This window comes from Macaca fascicularis, chromosome 3 (genome assembly GCF_037993035.2).
Source record: "Macaca fascicularis isolate 582-1 chromosome 3, T2T-MFA8v1.1".
NCBI classification, from domain to species: Eukaryota; Metazoa; Chordata; class Mammalia; order Primates; family Cercopithecidae; genus Macaca; species Macaca fascicularis.
The window spans coordinates 80,371,419-80,394,839 of record NC_088377.1 but is presented as its reverse complement, the minus strand read 5'-3'; the positions used below and the strand labels follow the sequence as shown (position 1 = coordinate 80,394,839).

Here is a 23,421-nt window from a genome sequence, read left to right as displayed (position 1 = left end):
TCCTGGATTATGCTCAGGAAAAGCTTCCTGCATACACTGAAGTGCACCCAGTCATTGTTTACTTTCCTACCTACACATTTAAGCTAAAATTAAGTACACATAGTTAGCTACCGTCCATCTTTGTATTCGGAGTAGAGACCAGACAGCTTCTAATTGCTAAGGAAACCTCTATAGGTTTCATTTCTGAACAGGAATTCTAACATGCTTTTTGTACTGATTCATCCATCAGCGTAGGTACACATTTATCATATATACATACATATATCATGACTTATAATATCAAAGATATGTAATATATACAAATATCACATAGAATAACTGAACCTGAAGGGTTAGAGCTGGAAACTGTAGTGAGTCACAGTATGACTGGGGACAAAGAAAGAAAACTTTTTCTCTCCAGAAATCTGACCCATATGAAGGTATTTCCTGAAATAGAACTAAGTCTGAATTTAAGTCAAAATATCCCCCAAATTCTCTGAAACACTGTATCAAAAGTATACTCTTCTGAGCATCCAGCAGAAGTACACACAAACCAGCAACAATTCAGGATCAGCTTATGTGCATAAAAGAGTTAACGCTGCAGGTGGGAGGCTGCTTGCAGGATTAGCCCTTGGCTGGTAAACACTTCCCTCCACAAGACAGGAATCCTTTTCTTCACGATAAAACTGTCTTTTTAAGCACCTGATGCACTGAACATCTTTCCGCCTTCTGGGAGTCTGAGATTGTTGGAGTTGCTAGGCAAAAGTGCCTGCAGAACTGGTCCCTAATAAACATTCTGGATGTGTTACTGCTTTATTCTGTTGCTTTTGTTTTTTCTTCAAAAGCTCTCTGCAAATCATAAAGTGTCTTCAAGAAGATTCATGGAATAGACTTTAAATACACTTAAGTACAGTTTTCCGACATCACTGAGATAACACGATTAGACTGGTTAAGAATTTGAATAACTCCCATTTTAAAAACTGGACTCATAAAATTGCTAATCTAACATCAAGCAGAAAAAGAATTATGTGGGACTCAACTGATGCAGGACTAAAATGATTTTTAATGGCTTTTTGTTGAAAACATTGCTAATTAGTTTTTGTTTCTTTTTCCAGAGTCGAGAAAGCTTTTTTTTTTTTTTAAGCTACTTATAGTTTGCAGGAATTGAGTAAAGTATATTTTTGTTAGCAAAATCAAAACATTTACCTTTCTCTCTGATTTCTTCTGAATTGAGAAACTAACCATAAATATTTTTATTTTATGGCAATATAGTTATTTGCATAACATTAATAAGAATCTGTTTCCTTTCATAATAAGACACAGTTAAAAACACATATTACAAAGGCTTTGATTGGGATGTCACATTTTCAGGTATGACCAGGCTGCTTTAAGGAACTAAAGGTTAACTAGGATCCAATTAATCTCTTGGAAAAACTGGCCAAGTACGCTGTCTACATGGTTCCTTTACAGGGTTACTAGCCTTGTGGTAGGTAAAAAAATATCAGTTTCTGAGAAGTGCAGAATACTCTAAATACTTTGGGGACTTCAAGAAAAAAATTCACTCAAGTACTACAGGTAAAATCTGAGGGTGAGTCCATGGCTTGACTTCCTAACCTGGAGAGTATTTTAAAAGTCTTTTCCTTATGACAAGTTCCAGCAAAGCCAACTTTAAAAGAGCCTATAATAAGGTCAATCATTATTGTTTCTACAGTTTATTTATTTATTTAGAAATGGAGTTTCGCTCTGTCGCCCAGGCTAGGGTGCAGCAGTGCCATCTCTGCTCACTGCAGCCTCTGCCTCCCAAGTTCAAGTGATACTCCCACCTCAGCTGCCCAAGTAGCTGGGATTACAGGCGTGCACCACCATGCCCAGCTAATTTTTGTATTTTTAGTAGAGATGGGGTTTCACCATGTTGGCTAGTCTGGTCTTGAACTCCTGACTTCAAGTGATCCACCTGCCTCGGCCTCACAAAGTGCTGGGATTACAGGTGTAAGCCACTGCATCCGGCCTTGCTACAGTTTATATAACTAATCAAGCCAACCATAATGAGGCTAAAACTTATTTTACAACAAAACTGGACTCACTGTGATCTTTGGTAGAAACAGGTGACCAGAGAGAGAAAAATTATGTTTCAAGAAAAATTTAAAAACTATAGTGCGCTCGTTATTAGATTCTAGCTTTGTCCATTTGCTTTTGAGGGTTTTTAAAAAATTATCTAGGCTGAATCTTGAATTTTTAGTTTCTTCCAATATCTGACTATGACTCTCCAGACTAAAATTTCCAATATTTCTCCCACTCACTCATCTGACTCTAAATCCCTAGACATCAAAACTGCTTTTCCTAAAGTCCTGCAAGTTAATGCTAGACAACCTGATATAAACTTTGGAGAAATCACAACAACAACTTATGTATGTACAGAAAGTTCAGTGGAACCCGATTCAAACGACAATCTGGGAAAATCTATCAAATTGCCACTCCCTGTCCATCCCAACTGAAATTTTTTGAGTCAAAATCTAAAATATTCTCAGCTGACTGCCCTCCAAACTCAAAAGACTAGTTTGCAGACTGCTCCAGATATTAATTTTTGTTTTTCTGTGTTTTCCATAAAAATGCTGCCAACTAAATACCAGTGTGCCTATACCAGATAGAGACTAAATTTGAAAAAAATTCACCTATAACACCACCTCCTGAAATTAGGCTCATCTGTTCAACTAAGCTAATTACTCTCAAGACGAAGAGACTCATTCGGTAAGACATGGAACCCAATTTGTTGCTTTCTACTTGTTTCAATCTATTTCTCCCCCTTTGCCAGATTAGAACCTCTAACCCAAATCTCCCCAAAGCTACCAACTTGGACTTTAATATGTAAAACTTTCTAAAACTAAAGCTGTAAAAGGGGGACTGAAGAAAAACAAAGTATTTCTCCCCCAAATATTGAGGGCTGTAAGGTTAAAGACGCTGAAAATGGAGGGGACCATTCAGGCCTTAGCCTCCATTTGCCCAATGGCAGGACACCAATCCTTCCTTACTGGAGATAACGTTTGCTAATCTGTCCAGAGAAAGCACCAGCAGGCACCAAAAGAATCTGGGAACAGATTTTACTATCATCCCACATTTTCTAACCTTTTAGAAGACTGGAATTGCTCTCTCCTTTGTTTTGTCACTAAATTGGATTTATGACTGTTTGTTAAAATATTACGTAAGCAAGGCCCCTAAGGTACCAATAGGAGATACTTTTGAATTGAGGCCTCTCCAGCATGATAGGTACAGCACATGCATAAACTTCTGCCACTTTCTTCCTTGTTAACCTGGCTTTTGTTTTCAGCAGCGTCTCAACTAAGAAGTTATTCAATTGCCAGTACAGTTCAAGGCCACTGCCTTGCTTTCTACTAAATAGGTGACAGGAATTTACCTACCATAAGTGCAAATATCAACACAGTAGAAATAGCAAATAAAATCTTAGTATAATTACTAAATTAGTTTTCACCTTACTGATCCCTTGAAAGTGTCTCAGGGACTCCCAGAGTTTCACAGACCACAATTTGAGAACCACTGATCTATAGTCAAAGTACTGTTAGAAATTGACAAGAGCACAAAAACAGGAAAATAGGCAAAATTTATAAATAGAAAATCTTATATGGGAAAATGAACATATATAAATAGATGCTCAAAGATAACAGTATTAAGGAAAATGCAAATTATAAGTGATACAGTTTTTTTACACCCACTATATAAAGAGCAATAAAACCTATTTTGTTGGTGGTAAGGATACAAAGAAGTATACGTACATTATTAAAATATAATAAAATGTAAAAATGTAAATCCTCAAAATGTTAAAGAAAGGAATAAATTAAGAACAGAAAATTATAAAACAAAAACAGGTGAATATGACCAAAAACAAGTGGGGATTATAAAAATGCAAGGTCTAATATATTGGAGAATGAAAATATAGTCATTGAAATAAAAAGAAAAAAATCACCAAAGTTAAAAAATAAATAACTTAAGTGAAATACATAAGCTAAATGGCAGACATAACATACCTGAAGAAACATTTGGTAAATCATATGAGAGTACCTAAAATACACCACATTTAAAGATTCTGGTATATGAAAGACAAGTTAAAGGTTTTGAATGATAAGTTAAGAAATCCTAATAAATATGTTCATTTGTTTGTTTTGAGATGGAGTCTTGCTCTGTCTCCCAGGATGGAGTGCAGTGGCTTGATCTCGGCTCACTGCCACCTCCATCTCCCGGGTTCAAGTGATTCTCCTGCCTAAGCCTCCCGAGTAGCTGGGACTACAGGCGCCTGCCACTGAGCTGGCTACATTTTTTTTTTTTTTAGTAGAGACGGGGTTTCATCATATTGGCCAGGCTGATCTTGAACTCCTGACCTTGTGATCCGCCCTCCTCAGCCTCCGAAAGTGCTGGGATTACAGGCATGAGCCACCACGCCTGGCCAATAAATATGTTTAATTAGCATTCCAGAAATAAAAATAATCAAAAGGAGGCTTTGAAAGAAGTCAACAAAATCCAAAACTTCAATATTATAATATGTAAACCACACTCTCTGACACACAAAAAAATCAAAATAAAAATCAACAACAAAAATCCCTCAAATATTTTTAAACAAATAAAATACTAAATAAATGACTATAAATCATAGTAGATATGACTAAATATTTAGAAATGATGATAAACATATCAGTAATTGTGGGATGCAATTATAGTAATAAAAAGTAAATTTATAGTCTTAACTAGATTTACCCAAAAAATAAAAAGAAAATAAATGAGCTAATTGTACAACTCAAGAGTCTACATAAAGAACAAGGTTAACACAAGAAAGCAAGTTAGGGAAAGAGAATAAGAAAAATCAAAGAAGGAATGAATCCCTGAGAAATATTAAAAAAATTATAATTCAGGTAGAAAGACAGTAAAATCCATGATACATAAGAAAAACATCAAATAATGTACTAATTAAACAACAGAAAAAAGCTATAAAATTTAATATATAAAGAAAAAACAAATGACTACATAAAACACTATAAATATCTTCATGTCAATGAATTTGGAGAGTTGGATTAAAACCATTTCTAGGAGAAAAATTATTATTCATAATATGAATTATTATAATTTGTGCAAGAAGAAATAAACTGAATAAAGTAATGACTACTACTAAAAAAATAACTGTAGGAGACAGACTTCTGACTAGACAGCTGGAGGAGCTCTGCAAACTCCAACAAAGCTGCTATAAATTCTTTTTTAAAAACAACCATTAGCCGGGCGCGGTGGCTCAAGCCTGTAATCCCAGCACTTTGGGAGGCCGAGGCGGGCGGATCACGAGGTCAGGAGATTGAGACCATCCTGGCTAACCCGGTGAAACCCCGTCTCTACTAAAAAATACAAAAAAACTAGCCGGGCGAGGTGGCGGCCGCCTGTAGTCCCAGCTGCTCGGGAGGCTGAGGCAGGAGAATGGCGTGAACCCAGGAGGCGGAGCTTGCAGTAAGCTGAGATCCGGCCACTGCACTCCAGCCTGGGCGACAGAGCGAGACTCCGTCTCCAAAAAAAAAAAAAAAAAAAAAAAAAAAAAAAAAAAAAAAACCTACCATTAAACAGTCTTTGGAAATTGTCCTAAGGGCATAGAAAAAATAAACATTTATTCAAAGAAGTCTATCGAATGTCCGTAAAAATAGTGTAATAGTCCATTCTCACACTGCTATAAAGAACTACTTAAGACTAGGTAATTTATTAACAAAAGAGGTTTAACTAACTCACAGTTCTGAAGGCTGTACAGGAAGCATGGCAGGGAAGCCTCAGGAAACTTACAATCATGATTGAAGGTGAAGGGGAAGCAAGCAGGTCTTACCATGATGGAGCAGGAGAGAAAGAGAGAGTGAAGGGAGAAGTGCTACACACTTTCAAACAACCAGATCTCATGAGAACTCACTATCACAAGCACAAGGAGGAAATCTGCCCCCATGATCTAATCACCTCCCAACAGGTCCTTCCCCCAACATTAGGGAGTACAATTAAACATGAGATTTAGGTGGGAATACAACCAAACCATATCAAACAGTATTTGAAGAAAGCATATGAACCAAGACCTGCTCCCTTCCTCCCTTCCCTCAGCTCAAGGAGAGAGAGAGAGACACTCCATTCCAGATTTCTACAGCCTAACATAGGGTTCTTTCCCCATCCAGCTTTCAGTTAATAGACTATCTCCCGGGAAAGGAAGGATGTCAGCATTTCTCATCTATCCCCAGCTCCGTGTTGCTGAATTTATTAAGTTCCAGGTGAATCTGGCTGAGAGGTGATAGCTACCTTCTTCCACCTAGTCCCAACTCCTGAGACAGAGGCTCTAAATTAGGTAGAGGAACACTGAGAATACTGAGTCCTCCATCACCCTTACCCCAATTCGTGGTGTAAGGGTTCCACATCAGGACTGTAAGCTGATGATACCTAGGGCTCCTGCTACCCCTACATCAAGTGCTCAGCTCCTAAAGCAGGGTGTCACCCAGAAAGAAGCACACCACTGTCCCCAGCCTCAGCTTCAGCGCTATCGCTCAGAGAATTTCCCCAGGGAAGAGAACCAGGCTGCAGAACAGAAAGCTCTGAATCTCAAAGGAACTGGTTTCACTTGCGTGTAAGTGTAGACAAGCTCAACTAAGACGAGATTCACAGATTCACTGGAGTTATAAGCTAAACTACAACTTGGCGAGACAGCAACACAGGAGTCACCTGGGAGAAGCAATACTGGGATCAGAACATATCTCAAACACTGACCTAAAGAACTAATACTTCAAGAAACCTAAATTTAACTGGATCAGTAGAGCAATTTATTTCCTAGGGCACTGTTGAAAGCAATAGATCAGTCACCTGAGTGAGTATGTTTCAGAAAAGAGACAGTCAGAGACGGCCCTGCCAAAACTGCTGTGGGTACACCCAAGCTGCATCTTTCAAGGACACACATCAGAGGCTTCACCCAGCAACTTCACCTCAGAGTTGCTACAATATACAGTCATGTGCTGCATAATTACGTTTTGGTCAACAACAAACTGCATATACAATCTTAGTCCCATAGATGATAATATCCTATTTTTAGTCTACCTTTATAATATTCAGATATGTTTAGATACACAAATACCACAGTATTACAACTATATACAATATTCAATATAGTATCATGCTGTGCAGGCTTGTAGCCTAGGAGGAAAAGGCCATACCATGTAGCCTATGTGTGTAGTAAGCTATACTATCTAGGTTTGTATAAGTATACCCTATGATGTTCACAAAACAAAACTGCCTAATGACACATTTCTCAGAACATATCCCCATCATTAAGAAACACATAACTATATTATCTAAAATGTGAAGTTTCTGACAAAAATTTGCAACACACGTAAGGAAACAGGACATATACTGGAAAAAGGTAAGCAACAGAAACTATCTGTGACAGTGACCAGATGTGGGATTTAAAAAAATAAACATTTCAAATAATTCATTATAAATATGTTAAAAGAATTAAAGGAAACCAAAATTGAAGAAGATATGGTTATAAAATCACATCAAATACAGAATATAAATAAAGACTGAAATTACAGAAAAGAATGAAATGGAAATGCAAGAGATGAAAAGTAAAAATACTAAGAGGGCTCAAGAGTAGATTTAAACTGGCAGGATAAATAATTAGCAATATTTGCCACATACCTAGCTTAAAATAAATTCCAAAAGAAGTCATTCAGAATAAAAAAATGTGATGCCAGCCAGTATCTGAATCCACACACACAAAAAAACAAAGTGCACCAATTAAGGTAATTATGTAATCAAAAAGACAGTACAACTATGCATTTCTTCTACTCTTTTCCCTTTTACTGATTTAAAAGCAATTTCACAGAAGAATTTATACATAATGTATAAATTGGGCCTATAACACATAAATATATATATATTTGCCAATGATAACACAAAAGAGGTGCGTGAGAGAAGCTGTATTGGGCTAAAAAAAAATTCATATAGTAACTTGAATCCAGGAAACAAATGAAGAGAACCACAAATGATAAATAAGAAGGCTATATATGACAAAACCTATAAATATATAATTCCTATCCTTTCTACTCTCAGCTTATTTGAAATATACAAAATTACATAAAATAATAAGGTAGTATTTAGTTTGTAACATCTAAAGATATAATATGTGTAATATTGATACCGTAAATTACAGAGAGACAGAAGTACAAAAAAGTAACATTTCTATAGCTTGCCGAAATTAAATTAGTATAAATCTAAAACTGATTCTGATAGGTTAATATGTATGCAGCAAGCTCTAGAGAAATTAATAAAGAACTGGAAATAAACAGCAAAAAGTAAAGAAATGAAAATACCACATTAGAAAATATTCATTTAATTCAACAGAATTAATGCAGAATAGAAGAATACACATGAAGAACATGGAAACAAAAAGTAAAATGACAAAGTATATCCAAGTATATCAATAATAACATTAAATGTTAACGGACTAAACAAGCCAATCAAAAAGCAGATTGTCAGACTAGATTTAAAAAGTGATATCCAACTACGCTATATATTGTCTACATGAGATGCACTTTAAATTCAAAGATACAAATAGGTTCAAAGTAATAGAATGTTAAAAGATATACCACACATACTGCAATCACAAGAATACAATAGTGGTGACACAATTACCAAACAAAACAGACTTTAAGTGGCTGGCTAGATGGCCGAATAGGAACAACTCTGGTCTGCAGCTCCCGGCGAGATCAACGCAGAAGGCAGGTGATTTCTGCATTTCCAACTCAGGTACCGGGCTCATCGCACTGGGACTGGTTAGACAGTGAATGCAACCCACAGAGGGCGAGCTGAAGCAGGGTGGGGTGTCGCCTCACCCGGGAAGCACAAGGGGTCGGGCAACTCCCTCCCCAAGCCAAGGGAAGAAATAAGGGACTGTACCATGAGGAACAGTGCATTCCAGCCCAGACACTACCCTTTTCCCACAGTTTTCGCAACCTGCAGACCAGGACAGTCCCTTGGGTACCTACACCACCAGGGCCCTGAGTTTCAAGCACAGAAGTGGGCAGCCATTTGGGCAGACACCGAGTGAGCTACAGGAGTTTATGTTTCATACCCCAGTGGCACCTGGAACACCAGTGAGACAGAACCATTCACTCCCCTGGAAAGGGGACTGAAGCCAGGGAGCCAAGTGCTCTAGCTCAGCAGATCCCACCCCCACAGAGCCTATTAAGCTAAGATCCAATGGCTTGAAATTCTTGCTGCCAACACAGCTGTCTGAGGTTGACCTGGGATGCTTGAGCTTGGTGAGGGAAGGGGCATCTGCCATTACTGAGGCTTGAGCAAGCAGTTTTCCCCTCACAGTGTAAACAAAGCCGCCTGGAAGTTTGAACTGGGTGGAGCACACTGCAACTCTGCAAAGCCACTATAGCTAGAGTGCCTCTCTAGATTCCTCTTCTCTGGGAAGGGTATCTCTGAAAGAAAGGCAGCAGCCCCAGGCAGGGGCTTATAGATAAAATTCCCATCTCTCTGGGACAGAGCACCTGGTGGAAGGGGCGGCTGTGGGTGCAGCTTCAGTAGACTTAAACATTCCTGCCTGCCAGCTCTGAAGAGAGCAGTGGATCTCCCAGCACAGAGCTCAAGCTGCCTTCTGACTCCTGACTGAAAGACTTCCCAGCAGGGGTCGACAGACAGTTCATACAGGAGAGCTCCAGCTGGCATCTGGCAGGTGCCCTCTGTGATGAAGCTTCCAGAGGAAGGAATAGGCAGCAATCTTTGTTGTACTGCAGCCTCTGCTGGTGATACCTAGGCAAAGAGGGTCTGGAGTAGACCTCCTGCAAACTCCAGCAGACCTGCAGCAGAGGGGCCTGTTAGAATGAAAACTAACAAACAGAAAGGAATAGCATCAACATCAACAAAAAAGGACGTCCACACAAAAACCCCATCCAAAGGTCACCAACATCAAAGACCAAAGGTAGATAAATTGATGAAGATGAGGAAAACCAGGTATCAAGGTATTACCTACCTTCAGAAGGTAGGTAATAACAAACCTCTGAGCTAAAGGAGCATGTTGTAACCCAATGCAAGTAAGCTAAGAACCTTGAAAAAGGGTTAGACGAATTGCTAACTAGAATAACCACTTTAGAAAAAAACATAAATGACCTGATGAAGCTAAAAACCACAGCATGAGAACTTCAAGAAGCATACACAAGTATCAAAAGCTAAATCAATCAAGCAGAAGAAGGAATATCAGAGATTGAAGATCAACTTAATGAAATAAAACATGAAGACAAGATTAGAGAAAAAAGAATAAAAAGGAACAAACAAAGCCTCCAAGAAATATGGGACTATGTGAAAAGACCAAACCTACATTTTATTGGTGTATCTAAAAGTGACGGGGAGAATGGAATCAAGTTGGAAAACACTCTTCAGGGATGTTATCCAGGAGAACTTCCCCAACCTAGCAAGACAGGTGAACATTCAAATTCAGGAAATACAGAGAGCACCACAAAGATACTCCTCGAGAAGAGCAATCCCAAGACATATAATTGTCAGATTCACCAAGGTTGAAATGAAGGAAAAGATGTTAAGGGCAGCCAGATCGGGTTACCCACAAAGGGAAGCCCATCAGACTAACAGAAGATCTCTGCAGAAACCCTACAAGCCAGAAGAGAGTGGGGGCCAATACTCAACACTTTTAAAGAAAAGATTTTTCAACCCAGAATTTCACATCCAGGCAAACTAAGCGTCATAACAGAAATAAAATCCGTTACAGACAAGCAAATGCTGAGAGATTTTGTCACCACCAGGCCTGCCTTACAAGAGCTCCTGAAAGAAGCACTAAATATGGAAAGGAAAAACCTGTACCAGCCACTGCAAAAACATACCAAATTGTAAAGAACATTGACACTGTGAAGAAACTGCATCAACTAACAGTCAAAATAACCAGCTAGCATCATAATGACAGGATCAAATCCACATGTAACAATATTAATCTTAAATGTAAACAGGCTAAATGCCCCCATTAAAAGACACAGAATGGCAAATAGAATAGAGTCAAGACCCATCTGTTGGGAACAGGCCCCCAAATCTGGTCATAAACTGGCCTTAAAACTGGCCATAAACAAAATATCTGCAGCAATGTGACATGCTTGTGATGGCCATAACGCCCATGCTGGTTGGTTGTGGGTTTGCTGGAAGGTTGTGGGTTTACCAGAATGAGGGCAAGGAACACCTGGCCCACCCACGGAGGAAAACCGCTTGAAGGCATTCCTAAACCACAAACAACAGCATGAGCAATCTGTGCCTTAAGGACATGTTTCTGCTGCAGGTAACTAGCCAGAGACCATCCCTAGTTTCACCCCATCCCTTTATTTTCCATAAGAAATACTTTTAGTTAATCTATAAACTATAGAAACAATGCTTATCACTGGTTTGCTGTCAATAAATATATGGGTAAAACTCTGTTCAGGGCTCTCAGCTCTGAAGGCTGTCAGACCCCTGATTTTCCACTCCACACTCTATATTTCTATGTGTGTGTCTTTAATTCCTCTAGCACCGCTGGGTTAGGGTCTCCATGACCTAGCTGGTCTCAACACCCATTGGTGTGCTGTATTTAGGAGATCCATCTCACATGCAAAGACACACACAGGCTCAAAATAAAGGAATGGGGGAATGTTTGCCAAGCAAATGGAAAGCAAAAAATAGCAGGGGTTACAATCCTAGTCTATGATAAAACAGACTTTAAACCAAAAAAGATCAAAAAAGACAAAAGAAGGGCATTACATAATGGTAAAGGGATCAATGCAACAAGAAGAGCTAACTACGCTAAATATATATCCACCCAATACAGGAGCACTCAGATTCATAAAGCAAGTTCTTAGAGACCTAGAGACTCCCACACAATAATAGTAGGATACTTTAAGACCTCACTGTCAATATTAGACAGATCAATGAGACAGAAAATTAGCAAGGATATTCAGGACATGAACTCATCTCTGGACCAAATGAACCTAAAAGACATCCACAGAACTCTCCACCCCAAATCAACAGAATACACATTCTTTTTAGCACCACACTGGACTTATTCTAAAATTGACCATATAATTGGAAGTAAAATGCTCCTCAGCAAATGCGAAAGAACAGAAATCGTAACAAATAGTCTCTCAGACCACAGTGTAATAAAATTAGAACTCAGGATTAAGAAACTCAATCAAAACTGCACAACTACATGGAAACTGAACAATCTGCTCCTGAATGACTACTGGGTAAATGACAAAATTAAGGCAGAAATAAATAAGTTTTTTGGAACCAGTGAGAACAAAGACACAATGTACCAGAATCTCTGGGACACAGCTAAAGCAGCGTTTAGAGGGAAATTTATAGCACTAAGTGTCCACAGGAGAAAGCAGGAAAGATCTAAAATTGACGCCCTAACATCACAATTAAAAGAACTAGAGAAGCAAGAGCAAACAAATTCAAAAGCCAGCAGAAGACAAGAAATAACTAAGATCAGAGCAGAACTGAAGGAGATACAAACACGAAAATCCCTTAAAAAAAAATCAACGAATCCAGGAGCTTTTTTGAAAAGATTAACAAAATAGATAGACTGCTAGCCAGACTAATAAAGAAGAAAAGAAAGAAAAATAGACACAATAAAAAAATAATAAAGGGGATATCAACATTGATCCCACAGAAATACAAACTACCATCAGAAAATACTATAAACACCTCTAGGCAAATAAACTACAAAATCTACAAGAAATGGATAAATTCCTGGACACATACACCCTCCCAAGACTAAACTAGGAAGAAGTCAAATCCCTGAATAGAACAATAATAAGTTCTGAAATTGAGGCAGTAATAGACTACCAACCAAAAAACCCCAGGACCAGACAGATTCACAGCTGAATTCTACCAGAGGTACAAAGAGGAGCTGATACCATTCTTTCTGAAACTATTCCAAACAACAGAAAAATAGGGACTCCTCCCTAACTCATTTTATGAGGCCAGCATACTCCTGATACCAAAACCTGGCAGAGACACAACAAAAAAAGAACATTTCAGGCCAATATCCCTGATGAACATCAATGCGAAAATCCTCAGTAAAATACTAGCAAACCGCATCCAGCAGCACGTCAAAAAGCTTATCCACCATGATCAAGTCAGCTTCATCTCTGGGATGCAAGGCTGGTTCGACATACTCAAATCAATAAACGTAATCCATCACATAAGCAGAATTAATGACAAAAACCACATGATTATCTCAATATATGCAGAAAAGGTCTTTGATAAAATTCAGCATCCCTTTATGCTAAAAACTCTCAATAAACTAGGTATTGATGGAATGTATCTCAAAAGAATAAGAGCTATTTATGGCAAACCCACAGGCAATATCATACTGAATGGGCAAAAGCTGGAAGCATTCCCTTTGAAAACTGGCACTATTCTCACTATTCCTATTCAACATAGTATCAGAAGTTCTGGCCAGGGCAATCAGGCAAGAGAAAAACAAAGCATGTTCAAATAGGAAGAGAGGAAGTCAAATTGTCTCTCTTTGCAGATGACATGATTTTATATTTAGGAAACCCCATCATCTCAGCCCCAAATCTCCTTAAGCTGATAAGCAACTTCAGCAAAGTCTCAGGATATAAAATCAATGTGCAAAAATCACAAGCATTCCTATACACCAATAATAGACAGACAGCCAAATAATGAGTGAAATCCCATTCACAATTGATACAAAGAGAATAAAATACCTGAGAATACAACTTATACAGGATGTGAAGGACCTCTTCAAGGAGAACTACAAACCACTGCTCAAGGAAGTAAGAGAGGACACAAACAAATGGAAAAACATCCCATGTTCATGGATAGGAAAAATCAATATACTGAAAATGGCCATAATGCTGAAAGTCATTTATAGATTCAATGCTATCCCCATCAACTTACCATCAACTTTCTTCACAGAATTAGAAAAAGCTACTTTAAATTTCGTATGGAACCAAAAAGGAGCCCATACAGCCAAGACAATCCTAAGCAAAAATAACAAAGCTGGAGGCTACCTGACTTCAAATTATACTACAAGGCTACAGTAACCAAAACAGCATGGTACTGGTACCAAAACAAATACGTAGACCAATGGAACAGAACACAGGCCTGAGAAATAATGCTACACATCTATAACCATCTGATCTTTGACAAAACTGACAAAAACAAGCAATGAGAAAAGGATTCCCTATTTAATAAATGGTGTTGGGAAATCTGGCTAGCCATATGCAAAAAACTGAAACTGGACCTCTTCCTTATACCTTATACAAAAATTAACTCAGGATGGATTAAAGACTTAAACGTAAGAGCTAAAACCATAAAAATCCTAGAAGAAAATCTAGGCAATGCCATTCAGGACATAGTCATGGCCAAAGACTTCACGACTACAACACCAAAAGCAATGGCAACAAAAGCCAAATTGACAAATAGGATTTAATTTAACTAAAGAGCTTCTGCACAGCAAAATAAACTATCATCAGAGTGAACACGCAACCTACAGAATGGGAGAAAAATTTTACAATCTATCCATCTGACAAAGGGCTGATATCCAGAATCTACAAGGAATTTAAACAAATTTACAAGAAAAAAAACAAATGACTCCATCAAAAAGTGGGCAAAGGACATGAACAGACACTTCCAAAAGAAGACATTTATGTGGACAACAAATATATGAAAAAAAGCTCATCATCACTGGCCATTAGAGAAATGCAAATCAAAACCACAATGAGATACCATTTCACATCAGTTAGAATGGTGATCCTTAAAAAGTCAGGAAACAACAGATGCTGGAGAGGATGTGGAGAAATAGGAACACTTTTACACTGTTGGTGGGAATGTAAATTAGTTCAACAATTGTGGAAGACAGTGTGGCAATTCCTCAAGGATCTACAACCAGAAATATCATTTGACCCAGCAATCCCATTACTGGGTATATGCCTAAAGGATTATAAATCATACTACTATAAAGACCCATGTATATGTATGTTTATTGCAGCACTATTCACAATAGCAAAGACTTGCAACCAACCCAAATGACCATCAATTATTGGCTAGATAAAGAAAATGTGGCACATATATACCATGGAGTACTATGCAGCCATAAAAAAGGATGAGTTCATGTCCTTTGCAGGCACATGGAGGAAGCTAGAAACCATCATTCTCAGCAAACTAACACAGGAACAGAAAACCAAACACCACATGTTCTCACTCATATGGGAGAACTGAACAATGAGAACACGTGGACACAGGGAGTGGAACATCACACACCAGGGCCTCTCGGCTGGTGGGGGAACTAGGGGAGGGATAGCATTAGGAGAAGTACCTAATGTAGATGACAGATTGATGGGTGCAGCAAACCATCATGGCATGTGTATACCTATGCAACAAACCTGCACATTCTACACATGTATCCCAGAACTTAAAAGTATAATTAAAAAAAAGAAATGGTAGGAGATGTCTTCACAATATATCATGCTTCCACACCCTTTCTGATAAAATTATACACTAACGCTAGTGATATATTAAAGGACAACACCAAAAAGCCAAGGCTCAGGTCAAAAAGGAGATGGATATTTTTACAGACCACACAGCAGAGTACATATACAACACGGGGAAAATGTCATAGGGTTGCTGGTCTATGGAACCAGTAGCAGAGAAGTGGCAGCAGGAACTTGGCCTCTGTGGAGAATAGTCTTACATGTTTTTTATGTGAGATAGGGGACTAAAACCAGGCTCACAGAATAAAACTAGGGACTGAGTATAGCACTCTGCTCACAGAAGCAAAAAAAACCCAAATGGCAAAAAAAATCCCAAATGGCTACAATCGCTGCTTGAAGCTATGGCTCATAACAAGCAGGGTGCCTCATGAGAAAATGATCAAAGTTCCTCCTTTGCATCCAGGATCTAAACCAAGTCCCCCACAGCTTTCCTGAATGTATGGCAATATCTCTATATCACAATAGGTCATTAGAACACCTGATTTGGAACAGAGGCCCGGTGGGTGGAGTGCACGAGGAAGCACTGGATGCAGAACCACTGGACAATGAGAAATACGTTTCCATTGAATTTAACAGCAAGGGCACTATTGATGACCTTAACCTTAGTAGTTTCATGCAATTGCAGATGCAAGTACCAGAATAGAATGGGAGGGTAACTGAGGGTGAAAGGAGGAGTTAGGCATACTGAGTGTAGATATATTTCTCAAGAAATACAGACTACACTTCTCCTACAGAGAGTCAGGTACCGGGAACACTGAAAAAAAAAAAAACAAAAAAAAAAAAATACAAAACCAAAAAAACAGACTTTAAAACAACAACAAAAAGTTACTAAAAAAAAAAGGGGGGGGGGACTTTTATCATGATAAAAAGGTAAATATATCAGGAAGAAAGAACAATTATAAACATATACAGATATTAAAGAGGAATTAGATAATTCAACATTATTTGGAGACATCAATATCCTACTTACAATAATGAATAAAAAAGCTAGGAAGAAGATCAATAAAGAAACAGAAGACCTGAACAACACTATAAACCAAATAGATATGAGAATCATCTATAGTAAACCGGCTAACAACAGCAGAATATGCATTCTTCTCAAATACACATGGAACATTTTCAAGGATGAAGTATATGCTAAGCCACAAATCTTTGAAATAATACAAATTATTTTCTCTGATAAAGTAAAATTAAAAAATCAGCAACAAAAGAAATTTGAAAAACTCAGAAATGAAAATTAACAGACTCCTAAATAATCAATAGGTCAAAGAAAAAATTGAAAGATAAATTAGAAATAATCTTGATACAAATGAAAATGAAGACAAAACATAACAAAACCTATGGCATGCAGGTAAGGCAGCACTTAGAGGGAAATAATATGCCATGCCTATGGCATATTATAAAATAAAGCTCTCAAGTAGCCTAATCTTTTATCTTCAGACAATGAAAAAGAAAGAGAAAATAGAAAAACTAAATATAAAGCAAGCAGAAGGAATAAAATAATAAAGACTTCAGCAGAGATAAGTGATGTGATAAATAAAAAACAGTGAAAATCAATGAAACCAAAACCAGTTTTTTAAGAAATCAACAGAATTGATCAAACTTTAGCTAGATTTACAAAAACAAGAGATAGAAGACTCAAATTACTAGAATCAGAAATAAAAGGGGAGAGAATACTGACCCTAAAGAAATAAAAGAAATATAAAGGAACACTACAAACAACTGTATGCCAACAAATTAGACATATTTAGATAAAACAAATTCTTTAGGAAGACACAAACTACTGAAACTGACTCAAGTAGAAATAGACAATCTGAATAGACCTGTAACGAAAAGGTCGAATTAGTAATCAAAAAACTACCTGTGGAAAACAACCCAAGCCCAAATGTCTTCACTGATGAATTCTACCAAACAGACATATTAGCAACAATTCTTCACAAACACTTTCAAAATTGGAACAGAAGGGAATACACCCCAGCTCATTCTATGAAGCCAGTAATACCCTGATATCTAAACCAAAGATATTACAAGAAAACTATAAACCAGTATCTCTTATGAACACAAATGCAAAAATTCCCAATAAAATACTAGCAAACCAAATCTAGCAAAATATTGAAAAAAATCACACACCATGACCAAATGGGATTTATCCCAGGAATGCAAGTTTGGGTTAACATTTAAAAAAATCAATTCATGTAACAAACCATAGTAATGAAGTACAAAATAAAAAAACACATTTGTATTAACTGATGCAAGAAAAAACATTTGACAAAATCCAACATCCTTTCACAATAAAACCAATCTGCAAATATAAATGTAGAATGAGGGAATTTCTTCCATCTGATAATGGGCACCTACAAGAAACCCACAGCTAACATTATATATACTCAATGGTGAAAGACTAGATTATTTCCCTCTAATATTAAGACAAAGATAAAGATGCCCACTCTCAACATACTTTTTTAACATGTATCTAAAGTCCTAGCCTCCTCAATTAAAAAAAAAATAAATAAATAACAAATATACAGATTCTGTCTCTGTGTCCACATGCCATGAATATCTCATGAAGAATCTATAAAAATCTAAAAATCTAGTATTATTATGTGACTTTGACAAGGTGGCAGGATACAAAATCAACACAAAAATAATATTTATTTCTACATATTAGCAATAAATATGTGTAATTCAAAGTGTAAAATGTAATATTATTTATAATTATTCTAAAAAATCAAAATAACATTCTTAGTATACACTTCAGAAAGCATGTATATGCAGATAAAAGAAATCAAAGACTTAATTAAATGGATAGACATACCATGTTCATAAACTAGAAGACACAGTATAGTAAGGATGCAACTCTTCCCCAAATTAATCTATAGACTGAATGTAATTCCCATCAAAATCACATTGGGATATTTTGTTGATGTACATAAGAATATTCAAAAATTTATATAGAAAGGGACAGACATTTAAATAACAAAGACTATTCTTGTAAACTATCTTGAAAAGAACACTCTCCTTAGTATTGAGGTTTTCTATATCCTTACAGTAATCAACAGTACAGTACTGGTAGAGGAGGTATAAACCTATAAATCAATGGAAGAAATTACAGAACCTAGAAAAAAAGCACCCACACAAATATCCTCAACCGATTTTTGACAAAGATGCAAAAACAACTCAATGGAAGAAGGATATCCTTTTCAGGAAATAACATTGAAGCAATGTTCAATCCATATGTAAAAAATAAAAATAATAAAAATCAACCTTAAACCAAGCCTCAGCACACTTTACACAAAAATTAACTGAATATGCATCCCATAGTTAAATATAAAAAGTAAACCTGTGCTGGGAGAACTGGCTAGCCATATGCAGAAATTTGAACCTGGACCCTTTCCTTATGCCTTATTTAAAAATTAACTCAAGATGGATTAAAGACTTAAATGTAAAACCCAAAGTTATAAAAACCCTAGAAGAAAACCTAGGCAATACCATTCAGGACATAGGCACGGGCAAAGAGTTCATGACAAAAACACTGAAAGCAATTGCAGCAAAAGCAAAAATTGACAAATGGGATCTAATTAAACTGAAGAGCTTCTGCACAGTAAAAGAAACTATCATCACAGCAAACAGGCAATCTACAGAGAATATCTTTGCACTCCATTCATCTGACAAAGGTCTAATATTCCAGAATCTACAAGGAACTTAAATTTACAAGTAAAAAACAAATAATCCCATTAAAAAGTGGGCAAAGGACACGAACAGACACTTCTCAAAAGAAGACATTCATGGGGCAAACAAACATATGAAAAAAAGCTCAACATTACTGATCATTAGAGAAATGCAAATCAAAACCATGATAAGATACCATCTCACACCAGTCAGAATAGCAATTATTAAAAGGTCAAGAAACAACAGATGCTGGCGAGGTTGCGGAGAAACAGGAACGCTTTTACACTGTTGGTGGGAGTGTAAATTAGTTCAAACATTGTGGAAGATGTTGTGGCAATTCCTCAAAGATCTACAACCAGAAATGTCATTTCACCCAGCAATCCCATTACTGAGTATATACCCAAAGAAATATAAATCATTCTATTCCATGTCATTGAAGCAAAGACATGGAATCAACCCAAATGCCCATCAGTGATAGACTGGATAAAGAAAATGTGGTACATATACACCATGAAATACTATGCAGCCATAAAAAGGAACAAGATCATGTCCTTTACAGGGACATGGATGGAGCTGGAAGCCATTATCCTCAGCAAACTAATGCAGGAACAGAAATGTTCTCACTTATAAGTGGTAGCTGAACAATGAGAACACATCAACACAGGAAGGGGAACAACACACAATGGGGCCTGTTGGTGGTGTGAGGAGGAAGAGCATTAGGAAAAATAGCTAATACATGCTGGGCTTACTATCCATGTGATGGGCTGATAGGTACAGCAAACCACCATGGCACATGTTTATGTAACAAGCCTGCACATCCTGCACATTACCCAAGAATTTAAAATAAAAATAATTTTTTTTAAAAAAAAGGAAACCTACAAAACTTTTAGGAAAAAAAACTTAGAATATCTTTGGGATCTAGGATGAGGCAAATAATTTTTCATCTTAACACAAAAAGCATGATTCACAAAAGCAAACCTGATAAACCAAATTTTAAAACAGGCTCTGCAAAGATCCTGTCAAGAAGATGAAAAGACAAAATACAGAGTGGTAGAAAATACTTACAAATAATATATATCCAACAAAGAAAGAGTATCTATCTATCTGTGTATGTGTATTAAATATCAAAAAACTCAACAGTAATATACCAAACAATCCAATTAAAAATGGTCAGAAGATATGAACAGAAATTTTACCAAAGAGGATGTACAGATGGCAAATAAACTCATAATATATTTTATTAATATAAAATATATTAAATACGTCATTAGAAAGTATAGAAATGCAAATTAAGACCATAATGAAATATTACTTCACACCTATCAGAATGGCTAAAACAAAAGATAATTATAACACCAATTGCTGGTGGAGACATGGAGTAACTGGACTATCCTTATATTGCTGGTAGAAATACAAAATGGTACAGCCATTCTGAAATACAGTTTGGCAGTTTCTTATTAAACTAAATATGCAACTATCATATGATCAATCAACTGCACTTTAGGTATTTACCCCACAGAAATAAATACTTAGGTCTATAGAAAAACAATCCACAAATGTCCTTAGAAGCTTTATATGCAACAGCCAAAAACTCAAAGCAACCTAGATATCTTTCAATGGGTAAGTCATTTAACAAACTGTGGTATATGCATACTTTGGAATGCAACTCAGCAATAAGAAAGAGTGTGTGATAGATGCACAAAACTTACAGCAATCTCCAAGGAATTTGGAAAAATGAAAAAAAGTCAATCCCCTAAGATTATGCACTGTATTTGTATAATACTTTTGAAATGACAATACAGAATTAGAGAAGATTGGTGGTTGCCAGAAATTCTGGATGGAGGTAGGAGGTAAAGCGGGTTCAATTATAAAAGGTCAACACGAGGTATCCTTCTTTTGATGGGACTGCTCTGTATCTTGTCTATGGTTGTAGATACCTGAGTCTACCCATGGGATAAAAATGGCAGAATTACACACACACACACACACATACACACACACACACACAAGTACACATAAACCTGGAAAAATATGAATAAGATGGGTAGACTGTGACAAAATCACTATCTTAGTTTACAAGATATTATGATTTGAGGAAGCTAGCTAATGAATACATGGAATCTGTCTGTATTATTTCTTGCAACCATATGTTAATCTACATTTATCTCAAAACAAAAAGTTTAACCTGAAAAAACAGGCCTAAGGTTTAACTTGCCTTTTCAGAACCATTCTCAGTCTACTTTTCTAAGCTACTGGACCTTAAATTATTGAAAACTTAGTAATTGCTGAACATGCAATAACCTTTCCTTGTATTTAACTGAAAATGGTTTAAGAGTCAACAATTCGAGTATGACAATGAAGCAGAACAGTTTCAATGCTCAAGCACTTCTGTTCTTGTGTATGACCTGCAGCCTTAATTTTCTGCATAAAAATGGTTACATTATTTCCTTAGCTTTGTTTGTTGGAGACAAAGAAGGAATGCTTGTTAAGTATGTCAAAACATAATCTTATCTTGCGAATTTTTGTTCATATATCATAGAAGATAGATTTTTCATTTGCCCAGAAAGCTTGTATAACACATTTGGAAATTTCTGCTCTGTAACATCTTTAGAGCTGACAGACTGTTTTTTACTTCATGCTGAAAAGTGTCATCTTACGGTTTTGTGAACTGGCCAGAAATTCACAGGTTTTAAGGGTCTTGAGAAAATTTATATTGAACATTGCTCTTTGTCTAACAAATAAAAGATGTTAATTTATTCCTATTTTTAAAAATAGGCCTAGAAAATATAGGAAAAAATTTTTCTTTTCTTTTCTCTTTTTTGTTTTCTAAGGCAGAGTCTCACTCTGTCATCCAGCCTGGAATACAGTGGCATGATCTGGGTTCACTGCAGCTTCCAGTTCAAGTGATTCTCTGGCCTCAGTCTCCTGAGTAGCTGGGATTATAGGCATGCACCACCACGCCTGGCTAATTTTTTTGTATTTTTAGAAGAGATGGTGTTTTTCCATGTTGACAATACAGAATTAGAGAAGATTGGTGGTTGCCAGGAATTCTGGATGGAGGTAGGAGGGAAAGCAGGTTCAATTATAAAAGGTCAACACAAGGTATCCTTCTTTTGATGGGACTGCTCTGTATCTTGTCAGCTGGTCTCGAACTCCTGGTCTCAAGCGATCCACCCGCCTCAGCCTCCCAAAGTTCTGGGCAATTTTTATTTTCTAGATAGGAAACAATCTCTTAGAAAACAAAACTAAACAAAACAAAAGCAAAACAACTCAGAGAATTAAAACTGATAGGTCTCATTACAAAAAAAAAAAAAAAATTGAAACTTCTGTTAGTATAAACATCTTAAGTGAGAGAAGGTAGAAATTGTTTATAGCATGCATAAGGAAAGGCTAGTATCCAGAACAGCAAAATATCTAAAAATTAGTAAGAAAAAGACAAACTATGCAAAAGGAAGATGACAATTGAATTGAAAAGGCAATCTACTGAATAATAAAAATATGAAAAGATGTTCTAACTTACTAATAATTAAGGAAGTGTATATTAAAGCAATGAATCACCATTTTATACATTTAGTGTCTTGCCATATTCAAAACTGATAACAATTCTTGATTTTATTTTGTAATTTTCTAAAATTTTTAATGGTTTTTAATATATATAGAAAATTATAAGTTGATTTTACTTCTTACAATCCAGGTAATGGTGAATATCTTGCTCAACACAGTAAAAAACATGAGTCAAAAAGAAAATGCCACTTGTAGTTTATATAAAATTTTAAAATTTGGAATTATCCTTTACTTAGAATATAAGAGATTAATAAGCTAAAAACAAAATACAGAATACAATGCATTTGACATAAAATTAATATCTACATAGCTATACATCTCTCTATAGCTATTCAGACACACACACATACGCACAGAGAGAGCTCACACAAATAAGATTTGAATAACCCACCAAAGACCAAAAAATGCATATTAAAACTATAAAATACCATTAATTTATCATATTGGCAACACTTCAAAATACAGCATTAAAGGAGTTTTAGAAACTGAGGTTCTCATCTACTACAGCAGGGTTGCAAATTGCTATACAAAAGAATCAACCAAAATAGCACTATGAATTCCCTGCAGATTTTCCTTTACAGAATTCATCTTTCTGAAAGACTAACAACTTATCTTACAAAATACAGCAATGTTAGTATGG

The 23,421-nt window shown here is 36.5% G+C and overlaps 1 protein-coding gene across 15 annotated transcripts in view; it reads right to left on the bottom strand.

The window, feature by feature from the left end:
- The window catches only part of ZPBP (zona pellucida binding protein), a 149,812-nt gene that overhangs the window by 88,299 nt on the left and 38,092 nt on the right, over positions 1–23,421 (bottom strand). The gene's annotated exons all lie outside the window — the stretch shown is intronic.